This window comes from Curcuma longa, chromosome 1 (assembly GCF_044706935.1).
Source record: "Curcuma longa cultivar G26 ecotype Majalengka, Jawa Barat chromosome 1, ITB_CL_G26_1.1, whole genome shotgun sequence".
Taxonomy (NCBI): Eukaryota; Viridiplantae; Streptophyta; class Magnoliopsida; order Zingiberales; family Zingiberaceae; genus Curcuma; species Curcuma longa.
In genome coordinates, this window is record NC_133861.1 from 27,634,744 (window position 1) to 27,640,418 (window position 5,675).

Here is a 5,675-nt window from a genome sequence, read left to right on the forward strand (position 1 = left end):
CATATGATTTAATACATACGTTACTTGTACAGATGTAGAAAAACTTAATAAAGATTTTGCAGGAGCAATGAGAAAGACCAAATTATAGGATCTAATTAACGTTAGAGAGGGGTGAATAGCGTTTAAGATTTTACGAGTGATAGATAATAATTTTAAACCAAAAACATAAAGTGTGCGGCGGAAAAATAAACTAACTTGATTAAACTAATATTAACTAACTAAATAATATATGCAAATTAACGAATACTTGAGAATGCTAACATATATACATGATTCAATAAGCACTTTGGCATGCAAGATTAATTGAGTACTTAACATAATAAGCGTGCAATAACTAATAGAATATTTAGCCCAATAAGTATAGGATCGGATTGTGCGATAAAGGTGGGGGTGAATATCATTAGTAAAAATTTTCTTTTCATTTTGTAAACCAAAGTCGTAGCGGAAACACAAATCACAAAGATACGGTTGATTATGTGGATCACAGTCCAATAACTGCTACTCCACGACTCACAATCCCTTGGACCATTTTCAATTGGGCAATATTGTAAAATCTCTCTCCAAAAATTTTTGGAGAAGAAAAGAAATCTCGTACAAGAAATGAGGAAAATAGTAACAAGCTCCTATCCCATTTAAAATAAATGAAAGTATAAAAAGAATATACTAACAACTTTATATTAGAGTTTCGTTGTGGTTGTCGGAGATACTCTCGAGATGTCAGCATTAGCAGTACTTGCACGAAAGGAGCAACAGAGAAGAAGAGAATTGGATGTAGAGTCTCGGATCCAAAGATTTCTTTTATAGGCTTCATCCGATGAACTAAACACCATTCAGTCGGTTGATCATTTTAAGCGACTGAACCTTCTCTTTTTCCTTGTGTGCTCCGATTTAATCTGATCGATCTCATGAAATTTGCTCGTTTAAGTCCGACCAACCCACCTAATCAGTCGATTGATCCCTAGAATTTCCTTTGTTGATCGATTTGATCTTATCCGATCTGCGCTTTCCAAATATATTTGGTCCACTAATCCTCTTGATCAGTCGACTAAACCTCTATTTCCTTCTTTATTAGATCCGGATTCTGTAATCTGTGCTTATCTTTGGACTAAACCACTAGATTTGATCGATCAAATCCTTAAATCCTGAAGAACTTTATTTGTCTACAAAATAAAGTTAATATAAATACAAAGATAGAAATCTTGCAAAATAAAGTTAGAACAGTTTATGTATGCATAGATTATCTAACAGTTTTGGGCTGTTTGATCTAGACTTAGAAATCTTCGTTGGTTCAGTCAGATCAATGTCTAAGGTTGTCCCAACCAGGACATGTCCCACAGTCTTCCTAAATGGAAAGACCTCTCAAGGATTCATCTTAACTCACCTGCTAAACATCTGATTTAACTGACTTGTTTGGATTTTCATTTCTACTTAGTGTCTGATCGACCCACTAGAACTTTCCTTACTTGATGTCCAATCCAGCTGACCCATCAAGTGCTTTGCTAGATCAACTCCTAGTCTTCTATCTAGTGTTTGGCTGCTTTCTTGATCCACTAAAACTTTTAATGCCTAATATTCGGTCTTCTTGACCCATTAGGACTTTTCAAGTTAAGTGGCATACACATTTAACTCATACATCAAATACATAAAGTTTAACTTTAAACTCTTTATTTGATATCAAAATACAAAGTTCGATTATCAATGTTGACTGTACTAACAATCTCTCTATTTTTTATATTTGTCAATATAGTTTAAAGTTAGATAAAATATACCTTTTCTAAAGCAGTTTATCATGCTTTAAAGAGATGATACTTAGTCAAAGCATTAAACTTAAGATCACAATGATTTAACTATTATATTTGAGAGGCGTCCTAATGCAATCGTCTTAAATATTGTATTATTTATTGGATAATTTGAGTATACATTCTCTATATATTTGATTTGATCTTAAACTCAATTACTGATATCCACAATACAATACATAGCATGGGAGAAATTGTATAAATGTCTATAAATATTTCATTGTAGCTCGAGTGTAAGTTTCCTCTGACTTGAGATATTCAAGTCATCTTGGTCATGAAAACTTATACTTTGACATCTCAAGCAAGCGTCTCTATGGAGGTGTAGACTTAGGATGATTGAGTATAAGCCGAAGTGTCCAAAGGTGTTTGAGTAACGAACAGAAGATTCACCACTCCATTTATTAGGAGATGTATACTCTATAGCTACTTGTCAGAATGGTTACTCGTAAGTCTTTGATCAAAGCAATAACACGTCAAGAAGATAGTCCTCTTAGACATTTATTTTGAGTAACTTGAATGTGCAGGATAAGAAACTATAGCTTGGGCTAAATGTGATAACATAGTCAGCCTAGTGGGGACTGACACATAGACTATGTCCTAAACTAAGCGGATATAAGATGGTGAAAGGAACAGAGGCACGATCAATCGTAGCTGCTGAAGGGTTCAGAAGTGGTTATGTGATTTTTTAATTAATTGGGAGGCATGATGTACTACTAGGTGCAACTCATGATCGATTCATAATTAATGGTTAATTATGGGTGACCAATATAAATTAGGAACCTATAAGGTCACATGCACTATAAGTTTCTCCAAGAGACATAAAATGAGTTTGAGAATTAGATTCTCAAATCGAGATAGATTGAGTCTAGTTGGACTAGACGAAGGATAAATATGGAAGATATTTTGTTAGAAAGAAAATGCGGATGGGTCATATCTTTTGAAGACAAAGTGAGTCCTCTTTGATTTAATTATAAACTAAATTAGTTTAATTTTAATTAAAGGTGGTTTGATTTTGAACCAATCTGATTTGATTTTGAACCAAACATGAGGCTAAAGATAGGAGTTTGGTTTAAACAGATTCTAGATTTCTTAATGAAATTTATCCATCTATAAATATATCTTTTATGAAGAGTTATTTATAGAAATTAAAAACCTAATTGTTAGGTTTTAATTGAACAAAACTCCTCCCTTTTCTTCTTGTCACTGCCCAAATAAGAAGTTTTCCTTCTTGTTGCCACCGCCCATTGTCTGAGTGGTTCTTGTTGCCGTCGACCCTAGCAACTTATTCCAAAGCTTACCACCGGCTTATAAACTCCAAGGATTAGTACCTACCAAGGGTTGGCCGTTCTGGAGCCAAAGAAAGTTACAAACAAACAGTGGAAGTAAGGAATACAAGGGGAAGCAATGGTTGTTTCTCCATCGAAAGGTATCGCTTTTTTCTTTTGATTTGATTTTTATTTCAGGGTAATTATTACTGTTGGAACATCCACACCATATTGGTTCATTGCCCCTCTCGACAGCCGAATTCCACACGACCTTCGAATGATACTATGATCTCTCGTTCAATCTAATTCGTATCGTCGGGTTGCTCTCGACTACGGATACGGACGTGCCGCAGACCCATCTGCAGATCGCTCTCACGTCCTTTGACTAGAATCAAAGCGGAGACATGATACACTACTTAGGAAAGTCATTTCAGAAACAATCTTAGCGTGGATACGAGTAGAGGAACCTTGCTCAATGTTGCTAGTCGATGTCGTTTCCATTCCACGTCATTCAAAAGGTATAAAATTATTTATATTTTATTACGATTATGTTTGCATGTATGTTTTTCCTTGGATGAGTTTTTGCTTAATTAGTAATAAATTTTTTATTATGCTTTCATTGCCATGATTTATGAGATTAAAATTTTAAATTACGCATGTAGAAACTCAACAGTGGTATCAGAGCCACTGTGTTCAAGATACACGTACATCTTGTTTGACGTGTTATAGGTTATTGAAATTTTTTTTGGATATGTTAGGATATTTTTGATATGTTAGGATATTTTGTATAAGAAAATTATTTCCTAATCCAATATAAAAATTTTTCACATTTAGAAAAGCTTCCAAATTTATTTAAAAATTAAATTTAATTTAGAAATTATTTTCTAATGTGATTAGAAAAAATCAAATTTTAAAATTATTTTCTAATTAAATTGAAATTTTTTAAATTTAGAAATTTTCTTGATATGTATATATGTAATTAGATTTAGAAATTATAAATAATTTTTCTATATTATATGTAGTTGATGAGACCTAATAGAAAAGCTCTTGTTTAAATTTTGAAGTTTACACCTTCCATTGATAGGGTCGAGAATCAGAATTTAATTATAAGCATGGGTTGTTAGACTCTCTCTAAGTTCAACTTATAATAAGTATATTTGAACCATTGAGATATAATCTTATGATTGTCCAACGAAAATGGTCAAAGAATTAGGGGCCTTGGAGTAGCAGCCTATGGCTGTGAATCAAGTAAATAAAAATGTCACTATTTACTTTTTACTGCATTTCGTAACTCTAGTTTGATGTAGTTTTTTTTAACAAGTAAAAAAACGACAAACATACTATTCACCCTCTCTAGTGTTGAGAATCCTATGCGACAAAATCAAAAATCGCAGAGCGAAAATAGGATCCCTTGAGCGATCCATGCGAAAGAAAAACTCATACAAATTTAAAACATAAAATTCTATCTAATAGAAATCACCTTTGATGCGTGCCCTTTGCTTATCCCGCTCGTTCAAAGGTCGTCGGATCTCTAGCATGTACAAGTGTCCATGCCTCTATGCATATCCACACAAACACTCACTATTAGAGAAATATGGTTGTGCTAGCAACCTTGTGGATTTCGGCCAAGAGAGGGAGAGATTTCGGCCACAAGAAGGAAGGAGAAAGAAAAATCAATCAACCAACAAGAGTTCTTGCAAGAATAGCTCTTTTATTCACATGCCATGAATACCAAGGGTTTTTAGCCCTTTTGGCATTCCTCATCAATGCATGATAAATCCTATTAATCAAGCATGATACTCTCACTCTCATGCATGTAACCACCTCCTCTTCATTGCATGATTAATCCACATTAATCATGCATGATGAATCAAAATTTAATTTGGCTTAATTTAAATCTAACTTAAATTCAACTCATGCATGATAAATTCCATGCATATAATTTCTTCTTCTTAATTGCATGATTAATCCATATTACTCATGCATGATGAATCAAAATTTATCTTGACTTAATTTGAGTCTAACTCAAATTCAACTCATGCATAACAACTTCCATGCATGTAACTTCCTCTTCTTAATTGCATGATTAATCAACATTAATCATGCATAATGAATCAAAATTCATCTTGGTTTAATTTGAGTCTAACTCAAATTCAACCAACTTGAGTCTAACTCAAGTCTAGGCCATCCATTGAACCCATCTCCAAATAGAGTATTATTTGTGTGTGACCCAATAAGTTCTTGTAACATTGTCAATGTTTCTAAAACTCATTTTAGAAACATAAGCAATGAGCGGCATCTAGCAATGCATCATTGCTACCCAAGTGACAAAAATGTCGAGATCTGACATAACCTCTATGACTATGATAATGTATGACCATGTCCTTCTATCCTCGATATCTAGATTGATCAATGAGGCATAGACTTGTGTCATCTTCTTATCAATCTTTATGTTTCTTGATCCCCAGAGTAGACTCACCTAGCAATGAGCTCAATATCTCATATTGAACTCATTTGAGCATGACCATGCATTTCGTGGTCCTACTCTATCAAGAGGTCGTAAGATATCACTCCCGTTATATGGGAGGGATAGATCCCATCTACATCACTC